The sequence below is a fragment of the Myxine glutinosa genome, chromosome 11, assembly GCF_964187855.1.
Source record: "Myxine glutinosa chromosome 11, kmMyxGlut1.1, whole genome shotgun sequence".
Classification (NCBI taxonomy): Eukaryota; Metazoa; Chordata; class Myxini; order Myxiniformes; family Myxinidae; genus Myxine; species Myxine glutinosa.
The window spans coordinates 86,746,610-86,769,028 of record NC_136271.1 but is presented as its reverse complement, the minus strand read 5'-3'; the positions used below and the strand labels follow the sequence as shown (position 1 = coordinate 86,769,028).

General features: G+C 40.6%; 1 long non-coding RNA gene across 1 annotated transcript; it reads left to right on the top strand.

Moving 5' to 3' along the window:
- Nucleotides 1-1,457: 1,457 nt before the first annotated feature.
- Nucleotides 1,458-21,911, top strand: LOC137436311 (uncharacterized). Its single transcript, XR_010986256.2, has 5 exons — nucleotides 1,458-1,592; nucleotides 7,142-7,242; nucleotides 8,875-9,022; nucleotides 15,807-15,923; nucleotides 21,552-21,911. It is a non-coding gene; the product is annotated as an uncharacterized LOC137436311 (long non-coding RNA).
- Nucleotides 21,912-22,419: the final 508 nt, after the last annotated feature.

Here is a 22,419-nt window from a genome sequence, read left to right as displayed (position 1 = left end):
AAAAACAGATACAAGTGAGGATGATAGGGGAAGGCCAATTAACTTGTATACAAAAAACAGAAACAAGTAACGATGATAGGGGAAGGCCAATTTAACTTGTATACAAAAAACAGAAACCAGTAACGATGATAGGGGAAGGCCAATTTAACTTGTATACAAAAAACAGATACAAGTAACGATGATAGGGGAAGGCCAATTTAACTTGTATACAAAAAACAGATATAAGTAACGATGATAGGGGAAGGCCAATTTAACTTGTTTACAAAAAAAAGATACAAGTAACGATGATAGGGGAAGGCCAATTTAACTTGTATACAAAAAACAGATATAAGTAACGATGATAGGGGAAGGCCAATTTAACTTGTAAACAAAAAACGATTCCCCGTTATGGTGCCAAAATACCAGATACACACAATATTGGGGATACTTGGTGAGGGCTTGAGTCAGGCACAAGCTAATCGTGGCCCCACCACAATGGTGTGGTAGTGCAGGTTGTTATGAAGCAGGATGAAGAGCTGCTTGGGATTGCGAAGAGGAAGGATGGTGATGAGGAGCTGTCTCCACGACTCTCCAAAGGTTCTTACTGTGGGAATGTCGAAACAAAGAGGGAAGGAGAGAGTTGTCTTGTCCTTGGTGTCCAAAGCTCAACTCCAACTGCTGAGTGCATGGGCAGTCATGGCCTTCGTGGACTGCCTTTTGGTGCCGTCATTCGCCACTCCATCGGACGGTGGTGGTGTTTGACCGAAACACCCTCCCCGCGCCCATCCGGCACCTCTGCCGCAGCACACAAGGCCCCCTATCTCGCGGTCCTTTGTGAGCCTCCAGCAGAACGACCAGAACGACCATGCTCATGGCGATTTCAAAGCAGCCATTAAGTCTAGATCAAGCATATTTAGAGTGCTGTTGGTCCCTTTCGGTGGCCAAAAGTCCTACACCTGGCCCCGCCTGTTACAAGAGATTTTACATCGCAATATTACCACATCCTGCCTTAAGGTGTGCACTCACCGCCATGTCAGTGCACCTTAACCATACGACATACAGTACCTCTGACAGTTTTCCTGATGCAAGCGTAAATCTAAGCTACTCGATCACATGGTCCATACTAAAGTCCCAGCACAATATATCTGTGGCCCCTTTTCCACGTAACAATATTTGTTGTTTTCGCTGGTTATGCCAGGTAGCAGAAACAGCAGGTGTAGTTTGTTAGACCATGCATCTTGCATTACGACCAGGATGTATGTGTGTTCCGTTTGTACAGGTGAATTTTGGACTTCTGGCCAAGGTGTAGTGAGTGTCTCCTGCCACCTGCTACTACATTCCAGCAGTCGTGCGACTCTGTTTTGCCACGTTTTTCTTTCTGAGTGTTTTTTTCTGCTCCTTGGCTTGGTTTCAGAGGGGAATGACTTGAGTTTGAGAATGAAAGAAGATGGTATGGATATCACGACAAATACACGTGTGGCCTTCTGAGAAACTCCATTTTAGTTCCCACCGAACTTGGAGTTTCATCCACAGAGAGGGTTTTATGAACTTGGAGCTGGATTTTATACAGTGAACGTTTATTTCCAACTGCTCTTCAACTCACCTAGGAAGTGGTGAGTAGGAAGTGTATTTATCGTCTTCACAATTTTCGCAGCTCGTCAGACCATGCATCCTGGTATTAGGGACCGGATGAATGTGTGTTTTGTGTGAACGAGTCCATTTTGGCCTTCCGGCCAAGGTGTTGTGTACCGTGTATTGTTTAGACAAGCTTTACCTTGCACTTTAGCCTTCAGGCTTAAGTACATGACTTGTGTTTAGCTTTGTCATAATGTTTAGATTGTAACCTTTTCCTGTATAAAATGTGTTTCTCATAAAGAAACAGTGGCCAACACAAGCATTAAAATGTCGCCTTGGGGACTGCCCCCTAGGGGTTGTTGTCTTTTTAAAATTATTTTTATTTGAACTGATCTCTCTTGTGGACTCCTTGTGCATTACAAAAACAAATGCATAAATTAACAAGTACAAAAATGTGATTACTGCAACATGAAATTAATCTAATTAACTAAAACCAATAAGCATATTCACTTGCACTTATCCATTCTGAATCCATGGAGATGTCTCTGAGACGCACTCGCTAAATCTAGATCACTAGACGTCCACACCAAGCTATTCCAAATATTGATGCTCACCAATATTGATACCCACCATTATTGATGCCCACCAATATTGATACCCACCATTATTGATGCCCACCAATATTAATGCCCATCATTATTGATGCCCAGCATTATTGATGCCCATCATTATTGATGCCAACCAATATTGATGACCACCAATATTTATGCCCACCATTATTGATGCTCACCAATATTGATACCCACCATTATTGATGCCCACCAATATTGATACCCACCATTATTGATGCCCACCAATATTAATGCCCATCATTATTGATTCCCAGCATTATTGATGCCCATCATTATTGATGCCCACCAATATTAATGCCCATCATTATTGATTCCCAGCATTATTGATGCCCATCATTATTGATGCCAACCAATATTGATGACCACCAATATTGATGCCCACCATTATTGACAGCCAATTGTGATGCCAGCCAATTGTGATGTCAGCCAATGTTGATGCCCACCAATATTGATGCCCACCATTATTGATACCCACCAACAATGATGCCCATGATTATTGATGCCAACCAATATTGACGCCTAGCAATATTGATGCCCACCAATATTGATGCCCACCATTATTGATGCCCACCAACAATGATGCCCATGATTATTGATGCCAACCAATATTGACGCCTAGCAATATTGATGCCCACCAATATTGATGCCCACCATTATTGATGCCCACCAATATTGATGCACACCATTATCGATGCCAATTATTTTGATGCCCACCAATATGAATGCCCACCATTATTGATGCCCATCAACAGTGATGCCCACCATTATTTATGACCACCGTTATTGATGCCAATCAATATTGATGCCCATTATTATTGCTTCCTCCCAATCTTAATGCCCACCAATATTGATGCCCACCAATATTGATGCCAAACATTATTGATGCCAAACATTATTGATGCCAACCAATATCGATGCCCACCAATCTTGATGCCCACCATAATTTATGCCAACCAATATTTATACCCACTGTTATTGATGCCCACCAATATTGATACCCACTATTATTGATGCCCACCAATCTTGATGCCCACCATTAATGATGCAAGCCAATTTTGAAGCCCACCAATATTGATGCCCACCAATATTGATGCCCACCAATATTGATGCTCACCAACAATGATGCCCACCAATATTGATGCCAACCAATATTGATACCCACCATTATTGATGCCAACCACTATTTATGCCCACCAATGTGCATTGTAGAACAATCTTGGCTTACTTCTTCATTCCGTTCAATTTAGTTGAAGTTCACATTAATATTCAATTTATAACCTTTTCCTCTTCGGTGTCTTCTTTGCTGCTGTTTTTTTTTTGGGGGGGGGGGGGGGGGGGGGAGGATACAAAGTTAAGAATCGTGTAAGAGCTAACACATTACACACAAAAACATGCATGGAACCATAAAACATACAATACATAAAGGGGGCGGGAGACAAGATGGGGAGAGAGGGGAGAGCATACAAGTACAACAAAAGTAGAGAACAGGGACGTTGGTATGTCTGTGGAAGGGAGAGGGCCTGTGGGGGGGGGAGGGGTGGCGGGGAGGAGCGGAAAGGGGTACACAGTATTTAAAAAATGAACACTACAAGGAATTTCAGGAAAGAAGTTGGAGATTATAATAGTTGGATTTGGGGTGTTTTAACGGGGGTGTAAAAGATCAAGGTTTTGGATGGGGGAAGATAAGAGATGGTGGTGAACAGCTATTTTAAAGACCTGGAGGGAGGAGTGGGATTGAAGGGAGTTTGTTCCAGAGGCGGGAGAAAAGGGGAATGAAGGAGTGAAGGTGAGCAGAGAGTCTTGATTTTGGCAGTTTAACCATAAGAGGGTTGCAGGCAGATCTTGTGCGACCTGTAGGAATATTTGGGGGACAGAGCCCAGAGAGAGCTGGGGGAGCAAGGCCGGAGAGGAGTCAGTAGAAGACAGAAAGACCACCAACCTGCCTGCGGTGAGTGCGTGAAAGGCGCTCGGAGTTAGCTTCATCGCGGGAGATTCCAATGATTCTGAATGCTTTGGTTTCAACAGCGTGAAGCCGAGCGGGGTGTGAGGCAGGAGCACCGGCCCAGAGGGGGGCACAGTATTCCATTGAGCTGCGGATGAAAGCCTTGTATGCGGTGAGGAGGTCAGGTGTGCCAAGGAAGGACTTCACACGACGGAGGATGCCCAGTCGGCGACTGGCTTTGGAGGCCAGCTTGGAAATGTGGTTTCCCCAGGAAAGATCATGGCAAATAGTGAGACCCAAAAGCTTGAGTGACATAACTTTTTGGAGAGGATTATTCAGAAAGTAGATGGGAGGGTTGTCCAGTCGGTCTTTTATTGCAACATGAAACAACCTCAACTTTCATAATTTTACTTCATGTATAAATGTGTAGAACCTTGGAACAATCATATACTTGCTTTTCCTTTTATCGGGATGAATAAACAGTATGTGGGGCATTCTTACGATCAATATACAATAGTCCAAGCCCTGGCAAAAGGAGCCGCAAATACAGTCATGTGAAAAAGTAAGTAAACACCATGTAAAATTTTGACTTTTTCAACATATTTCAACATACAGCTATTTGATCTTTATTTCAACAATATTGATAGATAAAGGTGATATAATATAAGAAATATCATGAAACATTTACATTTTGTAGTCCATTGTATAATTTAAATAAACATATATGCAAATTTCGCATGTGGAAAAAGTAAGTACACCCTTGGCTCCAATAGGTGGTATTGCCCCCTTTGGCAGAAACAACCTCAAGTAGGCGTTTCTTATAACTGTCTACCAGTCTCTGACATCGACTGGGAGAAATTTTTGCCCACTCCTCCATGCAGAATTCTTTCAGCTGTGCGATGTTTGAGGGGTTTCTTGCATGCGCAGCTCGTTTCAAATCCCCCCACAACATCTCGATGGGATTTAGATCCCGGCTTTGACTTGGCCATTCCAGAACCCTCCATTTCTTTCTTTTCAGCCATTTCTTGGTGGATTTACTGGTATGTTTTGGGTCATTGTCATGTTGCAAGGTCCACCTTCGGTTGAGCTTCAACTTTCCGACAGATGGCCTCACATTATCCTCAAGCACCCTCTGGTACAATGAAGAATTCATAGTGGATTCTATGATGGTGAGCTGCCCAGGCCCTGATGCAGCAAAGCTGCACCAAACCATAATATTTCCACCACCATGCTTTACAGTTGGTATCAGGTTCTTGTGGTCAAATGCTGTCTTTGGTTTTCGCCAAACATGTCTTCTGGTACTGTGGCCAAATAGCTCGACCTTTGACTCATCTGTCCAGAGCACATTGTTCCAGAAGTGCTGGTCTTTGCCGAGGTGTTCATTGGCAAACTTTAGTCTTGCCCTGATGTTCTTTCTGGACAGCAACGGTTTCCACCTGGCACACCTCCCATGTAGATCAAATTTGTGCAGCCTCGTTCTAATGGTAGACTCGTGTACTTTGACATCAACCGTGGCAAGAGCTACCTGTAGGTCCCGTGATGACATTCTGGGGTTCTTAGAGACTGCTTTCAGCATCTTGCGGTCTGCTCTCGGGCTGCACTTGCTGGGGCGGCCTGGCCTGAACAAGTTGGCAGTTGTTTGGAATCTTCTCCACTTGTAGATGATCTTCCGGACAGTCGAATGACTGATTTCAAATTGTTTGGAGATCTTTTTAAATCCCTTCCCAGACTCGTAGGCATCTATAACCTTCTTTCTGAAGGCCTCAGAGAGCTCTTTTGATCTAGGCATGGTGACGCCGCATACTTCAACAACAAAGAGCAAACCAAACTAAATGTCTGAGGTTTAAATAAGACAGGTTCCTCCAAGATCCTCTCCAATGATGTTCTAATCATTTGCACCTGAGCTGGTGCACCTGATTCTAATTTTAGGTATTTGAAGTAGTGATAAATGTAGGGGTGTACTTACTTTTTCCACATGCGAAATTTGCATTTATGTTTATTTAAATTATACAATGGACTACAAAATGTAAATGTTTCATGATATTTGTTATGTTATATCACCTTTATCTATCAATATTGTTGAAATGAAGATCAAATAGCTGTATGTTGAAATATGTTGAAAAAGTCAAAACTTTACATGGGGTGGACTTACTTTTTCACGTGACTGTATAAGCAACGAAACTTTTTATCCTGTATTCTTTACTACATCTGCCTACAGGGTGGGGTTAGCCCGGTAGTTTAGACAAATGCACCCTTGATTCTGAGCTGACGATTTCATAAAGTTTCCTTTTGCGTTTAACTCGCTCCACTGACGTGGAGCTCCTCCTCCACGTTTAACTCCTCCATCGCTTCACTGACGGGATTCATCGAAAGACACCATGTTGTACTTCACAAACACATTGCATGGCAATCTGTGAATGTCAATGAGGATGTAAAATTCTCCAATTCTTCTCCCTTTGCATCCCTGAAAGAGGGCTTTTCAAGCAAGCAAGTGATTAAATGGACACGAATTTTTTTTCAAGGTAAATCAGTTCTTAGCTTTCCAACGGTACCTCCATTTTAATTATTATACGACCACTGGGACCCTTCAGAATGAACCGTGACATATGGACGGACGGACTAGACGCTTCTCCTTTTAGGAACACAAGATGAATCATGGATATGACTGAATAAGACGTTAACAGAGTTGAAATATTTGACACATTTCAAGAATGATCAATGCCAAGACCACTAGCTATGAATTATTGACCGCAGCTCTTTGCAACTGGTGGTTCAAGGTGCAGGTGCGTGCATGTCAGTGGGGTTACCGAAGACTAAATCTATTGGGGGTACAAGACCATATATCAAAAGGGGCAAAACCAAAGGGTCTTTGGCTCGTCTGATAAACAGCTAAACACGATCAAGTTTTCGACAATTTTTTGCTAATTGTGAAAACTAAAAAATTCGTATTTTTATTGCTTCATTTATTTACATCATTTGATTTTCCTATTCTTCTTGTTTTGCCGACCTTCAGGGTGGGGCACTGCATCAGGAGCACAGCGATCCTCCCATCAATGATGTAACCAGCGCCAGGAGCTGCATACAAACGATTGGTCGAACCACGGAATGAACCAGGTAGCTCCGCCCTCCACACCATGGTATCATTTTATCAAAAAATGTCACAAAGACTCTTTGTTTAAATTAAAATCGAACAAACCAATGTCTTCACTTGTTTTTCCCTTCAATGTTTATTTTCCTAAAAAATACTTTCAAATACATTTACAATCCCTGCTTCTAATCTCCTATGACTTTTGTATTCAAAGGCATCCTGATGTTTGTCAATACTGTTCATTAAAAGCCTTCTTGCTGTGATTGATGTATTTAAAATGGAGACGAATTATAATATGTGAGGTAATAAATAATTAAGGAACAAAACAATACACAAAGGTCGAAAATGATCGTCATTGCCATCTGAGCACATGGGTTCAATGTGCCAGGTTCAAATTTGAGATACTGCGTTCATTTGCCCATCGAGTCTTCATGGTCTTGTCGAGTACGTGCTTTTTCTTCCGTGACCCTTGTTAATAGCAATGGGTTTCCAAGATTTGTGCAGTAAGGAAGAACCAAAAGAACCACTAAAGGGGCCAATGTTTCAAAAGAGCTTTTTCTAAGTCTGTCCTTTTCCACCTGCTCGTTATTCTCTTGTACCTTTTCACGAGTTCTCCTCCCATTGTTTCTAAGCTCATTATCTGTCATTTTAGACCATCAGTCATGTCTCGTTTTACAACATTTAACTGGATCTGCTGCTCTCCACAAAGAAATGAGACAAGCAAATATAAAAAGAGAGTATGAAATGAGTATGAAAAAACAAATATATCCCATAAAAGTGAATTTGTATATTTATATATGCTTCAAAAAATAAAAACCTACTGAACCAAATCCAAGCAAACTTTGCACGTTGCCAGAGGGTACCCCAAGTATGGTTTATATTGGGGTAACATATCTGGGAGAGGGGGTTCAGCGTGGGGAAAAGACGACAATACTCTCTACGTAAAGGCGCATCGTTGAGCGCCACCATGTGGTATATCCGGTATTACAAATCATATTATTATATCAATAAAAAAGTTTAAACAACTTCATAATATGCATTACACTATCACAGTGATGTTGAAATCTGAGTGAGAATAATTCGAAATTTTCAAACTGTGTAATTTTACTCATTTTACACGGACGTTCAAATGAAACAATCCGGCACGGAGCTTTTCGAAGAAGCGGAAGTGATTTTTGCTCATGCCATAAACAACCAGTAAGAATAGTTCATGAAGGTGATGTTAGATCACTTTCAAGCAGATGGGCAGATGAGGGGCTCAAGCAAATGATAGTGAATAGAGCAGAATGTTTGAATATATATGGATATGTATTCAAAAAAATGCATAGCTCAGATGTCAGAGCACCGGTTCGGTTTTCCAGAGGACCTGGGTTCGATTCCTGGTCTGGCTGTGTAGTTTTCCCACACATGTCAAATAAATAGTTATAATCCTGTTCATTTATTTTGCTGCATATATGTATAAAAGCGAAATTTTCCGTTTGTTAGTTGCAAAATCGAAGATTTTTCAAGTATAACGGTTGGTCTTGTTTGTTTGTTTGTTTGTGAACCTACTGCTCTGAGCTCCCATGGTTAATCAACACGAAACTTTATAGGATAACATCAGTTACCACCCTGCACCTAAATAGGGGCTTTAAAACAGTTATTTTCTCACAATTCAGAACTTAAAACCATCCGAGCCACCACCTGTCGTCATGATCTCAGGATGAAAAAAATAGTTTGTACAAAAAAGGACCCACGTGACGCCAACTCCAAACCACCATTTGCCAACGGGTGAACCTCCAACGATTACCTCTTCCTCACAACAAGGTGAGTTTTGTTTTGCTCTTTGTTTGGGATCATCCTGCTTTGAGCTCCCAAGGTTAATCACAACAAAACTTTACACTCTCAGATTTTTAACCACGATATATCTGGAAATGTTGTTTATACCATGACGGTGATGATGAGGTCATTTGGCCCGTTATTGTCGTGTTGCACTCCCGAGTTAATTTATTTACTTCACTCCTTTTCACACATTAGACCCTTTCCACCCCTTAGACCCTTTCCTCCCCTTAGACCCTTTCCACCCTTTCCACGCCTTAGATCCTTTCCACCCCTTAGACCCTTTCCACCCCTTAGCTTAGACCCTTTCCATCCCTTAGACCCTTTCCACCCATTAGACCCTTTCCACCACTTAGGCTTAGACCCTTTTCGACCCTTTCCACCCCTTAGACCCCAATAGACCCTTTACACCCCTTATACCCCTCAGGCCCTTTACACCCGTTAGACCCTTTACACCCCTTAGACCCATTACACCTCCTTAGACCCCCTCGACCCTTTACATCCCTTTCACCCTTTACATCCCCTTAGAAACCTTTGACCCTTTACACCCCTTAGACCCTTTACACCCCTTAGACCATCTTTAAAGCCCTTTGACCCCTTTTAACCCTTTAGACCTCTTTAGACCCTTAACACCCCTTAGACCCCATTTAGACCCTTTACACCCCTTAGACCCCATTGACCATTTACACACCTTTGACCATTTACACCCCTTAGACCTTTACACCCCTCAGACCTTTTTCGACCCTTTTGAGACATATACACCTTTACACTTTTGAGACACTCTCGAGACATATACACCTTTCAACACTTTTCAGACCTATTGACTTTTTAAGACACGGCCAATTTAAGACCATTTGGACACTTCGTACTCCTTGTGCTCTTTCGTCTTTAAACACCTTTAGACCCCATTTGGCCCTTTTATGATCATTGATTCTTTAAACACTTTAGACCCTGAACAATGGGTATTGTACACAAACAAAATCTTCGCTCTTTCACGAGCCTCGATCTTGTATACAAAAAAAAAAAAAAAAAAAAAAAAAAGACCCCATTTATGACCCTAAAAAAACTTTAGACCCTTCGATAATTCGAAAATATTTCCTCCCAAAATCGGTTTTGACGACCTTTTCTGTGCACTATTCGCGTTGCATCATAAGTTGTGATGATGAATCGAAACTGATATCTCAAAGTGAAACTAATGTTGAAACGTGAAACTGAAACTACTGATCTATGGATCATCGAATGGGAAACCAGAATGAAATGCTGTGGGAAATTGCTGAAAGCAAAGCTATGGTGAATATATAGAGAGAGTGGGGGGGGGGGGGGGGGTGGGGGGGAGGTCGCAGCTGAAGAAATGATGTGGAGAGGGATAGGTTCCTGGAGGTGGTCGGTTGGTATGGAAAGAACTTTGGTGATCTTCCATCAGGCTGTAGGCCCAAAACATGCCTAAACCCGTTTCCCAGCTGAGCTTTCATAATATCACCTTCACTCCCGAACAGTACCTCGGAGGTACAACAAGCATGGATCGGAAATCTTAGCTGATAGAATGGAACAAGGTTGTCAAGGTTACCAGCTGCACCCATTGCGACATTTGCTCACTCAATGTTTACACTGAATTCCCGTTTCTATCAATACACACTCCAAAGGAAATTGCTCATTTCAGGTGAGAAATTTGTGCACCTCCCCCGTTCCCCCATCATTGGCGGGTACCTTTGCTTGTATATATATATATATATATATATATATATATATATATATATATATATATATATATATATATATATATATAGATATATATATATATATATATATATATATACACGCACTGCACAACTGTTTGTCACTGTAGTTGGTGAAAGACATCGCCACCAATGAAGCTGGTCATTACAGAGACAGCAACCAGCTGAATTCCGTCGTTTAATCAGTGAAGTTATGAGGAGTGGTGGAAGAAGAATGTGCTTTTTATATAGAAATATGATTAATAGGGGATCTTATTTTTTTAATGTTTTAGATAAGTACAGGGAGAGATAAAATAGTTGATGGAAAGTTTTTTTTAAACAAGGATGGATACCAACGAGATTTGGGGGCAGACATGGAGAGTATTGAAAAAAATGGGAGAGTTAGAAGAGAGGTGAAATGGGTATTGTACACAAAGAATCATTTATGTATTACCAGCAGGATTACCTGGCATCGCTGAGGGGGGGGGGGGGGGGGGCAGGAGAGGGAGGAGGAAGGCAGGAGAGGGAGGGAGAAGGCAGGAGAGGGAGGGGTAAGGAAGAGAGTGGAAGTGGGGGGGGGGGGGGGAGGGGAGAGGAAAGATATACTACATATACATATTTTGGGGGGGGGGGGGGGTGGAGTGGGTCATGGCTTTGTGTCCTGTTATGGTGCTTATGGGTGTTCTGTTAAATGTTAACATGTATCTGTGTTAATTCAACCCCCAAATTAACTACTCTCCTTCCCTCGTTAAATGAATAAAGATGATATTCAAGACAACAAAAACATTTAAAGTTCCTTCTTCCTGGTATTTTGCATACAGGGCGACGCCCCCATGTGTGCACTTTCCATCAGAAAGACATTGATCCGTATAACGTGTTTGCCAGCACTGGTCGTCGGTCGTGTCTTGTTGAAGATCTGATGGTGTCTTTGGAGTACAGTATATGTGTGAATTATGAGCAGTATCCTGAACAAATGACAAATTCCTTCCACATCTTACTATAATTCACCAAATGTCCGTCTGACTGTTCGAAGGTACCGTAAAAACTGCTGAACCGATCGCAAAGATATTTTGGGTGGGTAATCCTGGGACCCCTGGGAGTAAAATAGGCTATTTAGTTGTCTCCCGTCGCACCGCGGAGCGAAAGGGGGACAATGGTTTTTCCCTCCGTCCGTGTGTGCGTCCGTCCGTCCATGCGTGCTTGCGTGCGGACGTGCGTGCGTAAGCGAAGGACCGAATTCTAATTTGGTGTGTGGGTGTATCTACGCATAAGGAAGAACGCTTGTGAAAATTGGGTCGCCATGTCAAAATCCAAGATAGCCGCCGCCATGTATGTCTGAACCTTGTGAGCGGAATGTCTTGAAAAATAAGCGAAGTACCAACTTCTAATCTGGTGTGTGGGTGTGTCTAGGCATAAGGACGAACGCTATTGAAAATTGGGTCGCCACGTCAAAATCCAAGATGGCCGCCTTGCGTCTTCCACTTTGTCAACTCGCATAACTTCACCGACGGGGGACCTAGGCGTTTTCCCAATTTCAGCTTTGGTCTCCAGCATTCTCAGATTTGGACTCCCGCATAACATTCGCGTTCGCATAAAGTTCATTGTGACGATGTTCTCATTGTGACGATCTTACTATAATTCACCAAATTTCCGTTTGTCTGACTGTTCGAAGGTACCGTAAAAACTGCTGAACCTATCGCAAAGATATTTTGGGTGGGTAATCCTGGGACCCCTGGGAGTAAAATAGGCTATTTAGTTTTCCCAATTTCAGCTTTGGTCTCCAGCATTCTCAGGTTTGGACTCCCGCATAACATTCGCGTTCGCATAACGTTCATTGTGATGATGTTTTCATTGTGACGATGTTGTGACGATGTATGTGTTCACGGTAGTGTTTGACATGACGGTTGTGAACGTAATTTCGCAATGTTTTTCGTTTCGTAATCCTTTAATCAACGTTTAATGTTTAATGAACGTTTAATATTTAATGAACGTTTAATGCCCTTTGATGTCCGGGGCCGCACATGCGCTACACTGGATGGGCCAGCGTGTACCTTGCCCTTCGCCGTCAGGCTCGGGTAAACCGCTGAGCCCCATCCATGATGGGGACTGGGGCTTGAGAGAGTGTCCCACGAATGAGGAATTCCCAGTAAGCGCGAGTCATCAGCTCGCGTTGATTCAGGCCCTGCCCTTTGTACACACCGCCCTTCGCTACTACCGATCGGACGGTTTGACGAGATCCTCGGATCAGCCCCTGCACGGGCCGTTCTCGGCTCGTGCCGGTGCGCCGAAAAGATGAGCGAACTTGACTGTCTAGAGGAAGTAAAAGTCGTAACAAGGTTTCCGTCGGTGAACCTGCGGAAGGATCATTATCGGGACAACATGAGAGCGAGCGAGACGTGAGACGTACGTGGTACGTGATCGTCCATGTACTGTTTAGCCATGTACTGTTTAGATTTTGATGATTTGCGTGTGATATGATTCAACGGATGTTTATATGAATCGTTTAAAATAAAAAAGCCTTCAATTTCTGATATTTTATCTTTTCATTTGGGCTTCCCAATTGAAGCCCCGCCCATAGGGCGGGTACTGTTGCTAGTCAGTCAAATGTCAGAATGACCTAGTTTGTGCAGGTGGTAGTGAGCGGCAGTATCTGTTTTTTGTAGGCTGTGCATCATCAGAGGTTTATCCTACTTTTACTTGTAGCTTTCCTGGTTACCTCTCCAGATGTGTTTGCGGACCATGGAGAGGATTAGGTGTGGCAGACATGTGTCAGTGTCAATGTGACAATAGCTGGTATGGGCCTATGTTCCTCGAACCATAAAAGTACAGGGCTTTGTATTGGAAAATACATATTATATCTAAAAAAGACATAATCCATGGAAGGTTTAAATAAACGTTCAGAAAAACATCATGCACAAAATGAGGTTAACTTTTTTTATTTTTTTAACGTTTGTCCTTGACCCATCCAGAGCAAAAACCGGTATTGTACGTGAAAAGAATGGAAATCAATATCCAAACTTATCGCTCTGAAAAAGTCCGAAGTACATATCGAGATACAGAAACATTTGTGATTCCTGCCAAAATAACACCGTGTGCGCATCCCAGAGGATGTTAGGTCGGAGAGATTGCGGTGGGGTTTCCCAGGCAAACACCAAATGTTGACAACACAAGTGGAGGGTGCACAGGTATTTAGAGGGGGTACCCCTCATAGCAAATTTGCAGAAACCCTTAACTATATTGACAGAAATGATCTGTACATAGAAGGCAGTATTTAGCTTGAAGCATTGATTACAGCTAAACACTACACTTAAACAAACTTTATCAGTTATCTGGTAACTTCATTTACAAGCAAACATACGTTTGTTGCATCAGGAGCAAAATCATGTTTTCCCATTTCGCAATGGAAGTTTGCTTTGCCTTTTATGGTATTTATCTTTGCGGGCACTTCAGCCTTTTGATGATACCTTTCGGTCGGTGAATTTACAAACAATGCCATATTGTTAGCTCGGGGTGTACATCGAACGAGCGACTACATGCTGTGGCACAGAAGTTAGCACTAAAATAATCTGAAGAGTTAGCACCTGGTAAGGGAAACGAGTTTAAAACCTGCAAAAGCTGTTTCACCTTTCGAAACACTCTCAGGTACAGGTGCGGCCGTTGGGAACGCCCTTAAGACGACGTACATAGCTGTCTATATATGTGTAGACAATTAGACAATGCAGCTGAGGAGTTGAAATCACCTGTTGCAGAATCTCGTTGTAAAGTGCAGTCGATAAAAATTAATAACTAGAGTTCATGGAACACCTGACCCTGCACTGTCTTGACAAAAGGGACATTCAATGGAATACTGCTCTCCCCTCTGGGCCGGTGCTCCTGCCTCACACCTAGCTCAGCTTCACGCTGTTGAAACCAAAGCTTTCAGAATCATTGGAATCTCCCGTGATGAACCTAACTCCGAGGGCCTTTCACTAACTCACCACAGGCAGGTCGGTGGTCTTTCTGTCTTCTACCGACTCCTCTCCGGCCTTGCTCCCCCAGCTCTCTCTGGGCTCTGTCCCCCAAATATTCCTACAGGTCGCACAAGATCTGCCAACAACCCTCTAATGGTTAAACTGCCAAAATCAAGACTCTGCTCACCTTCACTCCTTAATTCCTCTTTTCTCCCGCCTCTGGAATAAACTTCCTCACTCTCTTCAATCCCACTCCTCCCTCCAGGTTTTTAAAACAGCTGTTCACCACCATCTCCTATCTTCCACCATCCAAAACCTTGATCTTTTCTACCCCCGTCAATTCACCCCAGATCCACTTTTTGGAAATTCCAACTTCTTTCCTGGAAGTCCTAGCAGTGTCCATGTGGTTTTTACCTCTCCCACCCCCCCCCCCCCCCCTTCCCATGCCTCCTCCCTTCAACCCTCTTCCTCCCACAGATATTCCGTTGTCCCTGTTCTCTGCTGTTGTGTTTGTGTGCTTCCCTCTCTCTCCCCATCTTGTCTCCCGCTCCCCCTTTTTTCTATGTTTTGTGTGTCCGTTTGTTGTTGTTTTTATGTGCTAATGTTAGCTCTTTCACGAGCCTCGATCTTGTATACAAAAAAAAAAAATGGCAATGGGTTTTTGTTTAAATGATTACTTTGCGATTCTGAGCCCGATCGATATTTCCGAGGAATCGCGATTTTGTCTGAATCTCCAAATCCCCCAATTACTGAGAGCGCGAGCGACACATTTGATTGCTTGAGATGGTGTGAAATAGTGTAATATTTTGTCTAAGTACAACAAAACTAGAGGAGTTTGAAAGTGGCAAAAGGCGATTTGTGTTCCACAATGTTCAGATATATAATTTAATTTAAATAAAATAAAAGTTTCAAAGGTTGTAGAAAAGAAAACTTTTATTTGAAGTTGACTGCTGAAGTTGACTGCCATTGATGCACCTTCTTTTATACCACCTTACCTGATATAACATGTTGAATTAGTTATTCGTAATTGTTGTTTGTGTCCTTTATGATGTCCATAAAAACAATGTTATCTGATTGGGATGAATTCCAATTTTGTTTCGCTGCCAGGTAGACACAATAACACAATGACGTCACTCCTCTGTGCGCATGTGCGATCGGAGGAGATCCCTTACAGTTTGCCAAAGTCCGAACCAAAGTTCTGTTCAGGTGCAGGTTCATGTTCAGGTAAGTGTTCTACAGTATTCAAAATATAAACTGAATTGAAATGAAGTCGTTCCTCGATCATCGAGTGACATATCTGTAGATAGACAGATAGACAGACAGACAAAGTGAACCAATTGCATAACTCGGCTTTTCGCTACGTGTGCACAGGTAACGTGGTCTCTGAAAAGGAACTTCAATGCAGGATGAAGTTATTCGGCCAATCAAGCTTGTGCACTGGTTGTCAACCTATTGGTTGTTTGTCCCTTTTAAATGCAAAGCATAAATCAAAGAAACAAGGAATGCCATTTTGAAAGTGTTTGGTTTGACTCAGGTGGGATTCGAACCGCCGACCTACCAGACTCAGAGTGAACGCTTTAACCATACGATCACAGAGTCTTTGGTCAGACAATGCTAAAACAATGCTAAAACAATGCCAATCAATGCTAAACAATGCTAAAACAATGCCAATCAATGCTAAAACAATGCCAATCAATGCTAAAACAATGCCAATCAATGTTAAACAATGCTAAAACAATGCCAATCAATGCCAAAACAATGTCAATCAATGCTAAAACAATGCCACTCAATGCTAAAACAATGCTAAAACTGCCAATCAATGCTAAAACAATGCTAAAAATATGCCAATCAATGCTAAAACAATGCCAATCAATGCTAAAACAATGCCAATCAATGCTAAAACAATGCTAAAACAATGCCAATCAATGCTAAAACAATGCTAAAACAATGCCAATCAATGCTAAACAATGCTAAAACAATGCTAAAACAATGCCAATCAATGCTAAACAATGCTAAAACAATGCTAAAACAATGCCAATCAATGCTAAAACAATGCTAAAACAATGCTAAAACAATGCCAATCAATGCTAAACAATGCTAAAACAATGCCAATCAATGCTAAAACAATGCTAAAACAATGCTAAAACAATGCCAATCAATGCTAAAACAATGCCAATCAATGCTAAAACAATGCCAATCAATGCTAAAACAATGCCAATCAATGTTAAACAATGCTAAAACAATGCCAATCAATGCTAAAATAATGTCAATCAATGCTAAAACAATGCTAAAACTGCCAATCAATGCTAAAACAATGCTAAAAATATGCCAATCAATGCTAAAACAATGCCAATCAATGCTAAAACAATGCTAATCAATGCTAAAACAATGCTAAAACAATGCCAATCAATGCTAAAACAATGCTAAAACAATGCCAATCAATGCTAAGCAATGCTAAAACAATGCCAATCAATGCTAAAACAATGCTAAAACAATGCTAAAACAATGCCAATCAATGCTAAACAATGCTAAAACAATGCTAAAACAATGCCAATCAATGCTAAAACAATGCTAAAACAATGCCAATCAATGTTAAACAATGCTAAAAAATGCCAATCAATGCTAAAACAATGCTAATCAATGCTAAAACAATGCTGAAACAATGCTAAAACAATGCCAATCAATGCTAAAGCAATGCTAATCAATGCTAAAACAATGCTAAAACAATGCTAAAACAATGCTAAAACAATGCTAAAACAATGTCAATCAATGCTAAACAATGCTAAAACAATGCTAAAACAATGCCAATCAATGCTAAAACAATGTCAATCAATGCTAAAACAATGCGAAAACAATGCCAATCAATGCTAAAACAATGCTAAAACAATGCCAAACAATGCTAAAACAATGCCAATCAATGCTAAACAATGCTAAAACAATGCTAAAGCAATGCTAATCAATGCTAAACAATGCCAAAACAATGCCAAAACAATGCCAATCAATGCTAAAACAATGCTAATCAATGCTAAAACAATGCTAAAACAATGCCAATCAATGCTAAAACAATGCTAATCAATGCTAAAACAATGCTAAAACAATGCTGAAACAATGCTAAAACAATGCCAATCAATGCTAAAACAATGTCAATCAATGCTAAAACAATGCGAAAACAATGCCAATCAATGCTAAAACAATGCCAATCAATGTTAAACAATGCTAAAACAATGCCAATCAATGCTAAAACAATGCCAATCAATGCTAAAACAATGTCAATCAATGCTAAAACAATGCGAAAACAATGCCAATCAATGCTAAAACAATGCTAAAAATATGCCAATCAATGCTAAAACAATGCCAATCAATGCTAAAACAATGCCAATCAATGCTAAAACAATGCCAATCAATGCAAAAACAATGCCAAAACAATGCTAAAACAATGCTGAAACAATGACATAAAGGACATAATCCATACTATGTGCACCAATGACATAATCCATACCATGAGAACCAATGCATAATCCATACCATGAGGACCAATGACATAATCCATATCAGGATGACAAATGACATAATCTCTACCATGAGGACCAATGACATAATCCATACCATGGGCACCAATGACATAATCCATACCATGAGAACCAATGACATAATCCATACTATGTGCACCAATGACATAATCCATACCAGGATGACCAATGACATAATCCATACCATGAGGACCAATGACATAATCCATACCATGAGGACCAATGACATAATCTATACCATGAGAACCCATGACATAATCCATACTATGATGACCAATGACATAATCCACACCAGGATGACCAATAACATAATCTACCATGAGGACCAATGACAATCCATACTGTGACGACCAATGACATAACCCAAACTATGATGACCAATGACATAATCCATATGATGTGCACCAATGACATAATCCATACCATGAGGACCAATGACATAATCCATAATAGGAGGATGAAATTTACTACTGTTTTGTAAATTTGAACAGCGACTGTTTTGAGCAATAAATGGTTCGAGTATGGTTCCCATAATCATATTAAAATATGCAATTTGGTGTCTGTCTGTCTGTGACGATTTTTGACCGCAATACAAGCCGTCGTTAGTTAGCAATCTCAGCCAAACTCGACAGGAGGCCTAAGCGTCACACAATGAAGGTTGTAGCAGATTCATTTGCCCCCCTCCCCGAGGGGTTTCCCCCACAAATGGGGTTGCGTATTGAGGTGTATATTCATGTTAAGATAGCTTTATCCTGACATTTTTCCAAAGACGCTTCCAATAACAAAAGCATCATATTAATGTTAATTACAAAACAATATTAATACTAATAATATCGCGTCCCCTATGGTATTTCTCCACCTTGATCAATCACTGTATTAATGTGTATAAATAGCTCATCGTGCCATTTTCGTGGGAGCACCGGCCTGTACCAGCAGTAAAATTATTATAAACCACAAACACATATGATTACCTTTTTAAACAATCGCTGATGCTGTTTAACACTAAAATGAAATACATTTGAAGGAATTCCGACATCTGTGAGGCAAATTTTACTTACAGAACTGAGCAAAGATCCACTGTAATCGATATACCACACTAATGTTAATATCATGACCCTTCATGTCGCTAACATGGCGCTTTTCGTGGCATTTTTGAAACAGTTGCTAATACTGTTTACCACGAAACTGAAAGGGAGGAAAAACATTTTTGAATGGAGTGCTTCCTCGAATGCATAAACCACTTGGCGAGCGCTCTACAAGAAAGTTGCTAAATGAACACATCCCTCCCCATATTTTTGAGGCCTGACCATAGATCTTCTGCAATCTATATATCCCAGTGAGGAGTGATTCTTCTTGTGGGGAATGCGTGTACTAGTTTAATAAGCCCATCATGCACCTGTTCTTCAAGACTAATGTAATGCTCTGTGCAAAGATCATGCTTATGTTGCATTTTTAGAATGAAGAATTGATGTTCAGGACTTGTTTTTTTTTTTTTTTTTTGATAGAACTAGGCCGAAGACTCCATTGGTAATAGAATGAGTTGTCTGAGTAAATCGGTTGTTGGATAAAGAGCTGTACACACACACAACAAATGGTGACGAGCTTAAAGGAAGCGTTTCACATTTGGATGTGCATAATAGGGGCAGAGAAGCACATTCATTGACAAATAATATACTGTTACGTTTGTAGGGGGTAGACAATGATTACCTTAGAGCCAGGTAGAGTGTATAGATTACCATGCTCCGTATGTCGCGATGAAGGAGAAGAAACCTCATGTATCATAAGTAGGAAATTTGTGTAGACCGTATGTCAGGTAAGAGTGTATCTTTGTCCCCATGAGAGGGGTGGGGTATGTTACGTAGTGAGGGATTGTGGGTAAATTAATCCCCTGTATGTAATGGCCTCTGTTATTTATTCCTTTGTTCCTTATGACACCAGCAGCACACACACAAAGTAAGAAACAAGTACACATACATTCAAAGTACACCGCCCCATGCCAAATAATTAAATATGCTGCAGCGCGGCATTGCCGGGGCGCCTCTGGCGCCCGGCAATACCGCAGTGCAGCTCATTGAGGCTGCATTGGGAGGGAGAGGTGTACACTAATTGATTGATTAATTGTATAATTAAAATCAATAAAAGATTATCACAAAATATTTTCATAATCAATTGGCTAATCGCATAACTAAACCACTAGTGCTTCACCTGAAGATGTATCTTTTAGAAATTTAATTAAATAAGTCATTTATAAAAAATTAAATAATTCATTGATTACTCAATAAATAATTAATCGATTAATCAATAAATACTTAATAGATGAAATGATTAATCAATAAATCAAAAATATCCTTGATAGCCACATCACTTGGTCACTCATGTCCAAATATTAGCTTCCCAGCTCAAAAGGTGCCTGAGATATTGGCCAAATGAGAAAGAAAATAAATAAATGATTAATAATGAAAATAAATAAATAATAATCATAAAAAAATTAAATTATTAATCAATTTGGTCAGAGAACACATAAACTACCACTATTTCATCAGAATCTGTAACTTTAAAAAAAAAAAATTTTTTGTCATTAATCGAATAATTAAATAATTTATCGATTAATTGATTAATTAATAAATCAAAAATATCCTTTGCAGCCAAATCACCTGGTCATTGGCATGTCCAAATATCAGCTTCCTAACTCAAAAGGTGCCTGAGTTAATAATGGTCAGAAGAGAAATGAAATTTAATTAATTAAATAAGTACTTAATTAAACGCTAATAATTAAATAACTCCTCAATTAATTGATTATTCAAAAAACAAAAAATACCGTATTTGACAAAGGACTTGCTCACTACTGTGCCGAAATTTCAGCTTCCTAGCTCAAAGGATGGCTGAGATATCGCCCGGACAACCAAGAAAGAAAACAAACAAACAAACAAGCAAGGAAACAAACAAACAAGAAACCAGAGTGAAAACTGAGTACTCTCTTTCAGCGTGCGTCACTGCCGAGCCCCCTTCGGTGCCCAGCAATGACGATTTGCAATGCCTGGAGATGGCATAGGAAAGGAGCGGTGTACAATAGTGCATTTATGACACTGAATAAAAACCAACCGGAAAACAGGACATTGAGCAGTACTGTGGATAACATTGACCTGGTGAGCACAGAGGCACAAAAGAGATGGTTCTAGCTACCCACGACTGGTGTCTGTCTGGTTCTAGCAAGATAATGTTATATTTGCTTTATGACCACAAACACTTATCAATATGTTATTAATATGCTTATCAATACTTATGAATATAATATGTTATTCAATCCCACTCCTCCCTCCAGGTCTTAAAAACAGCTGTTTGCCACCATCTCTTATCTTCTCCCATCCAAAACCTTGATATTTTCTACCCCTGTTAATTCACCCCAGATCCACTTTTTTGAAATACCAACTTCTTTCCTGGAAGTCCTAGCAGTGTCCATGTGTTTTTTCCCGCCCCCCCCCCCCCCCTTTCCATACCTCCTCGCCCAAGCCCTCTCCCTCCAACAGATCTCCCGATAAAGATTGCTCTCCATCTCGGAGAGAGCAGTGTAATGCTCTCTCTCTCCCCATCTTGTCTCCCGCTCCCTTTATTATATGTTTTATGTTTTATGTGTCAGTTTGTCTTTTTGTGATCAATCTTAATAAAGGTGAGCCTTGACATCCTCTTCTGGATCTTGACATCCTCAATCTTGAATACAAAAAAAAAACACACGCAAATATATACATAAATAAACACACACACACACACACAAATATATACACAAATAAACACACACACACACACAAATATATACATAAATAAACACACACACACACAAATATATACATAAATAAACACACACACACACACACACAAATATATACATGAATAAACACACACACACACACACACACACACACACACACAAATATATACATAAATAAACACACACACAGACACAAATATATACACAAATAAACACACACACACACACACACACAAATATATATATATATACATAAATAAACACACACACACACACACAAATATATATACATAAATAAACACACACACACACACAAATATATACATGAATAAACACACACACACACACACACACACACAAATATATACATAAATAAACAAACACACACACACAAATATATACACAAATCAACACACACACACAC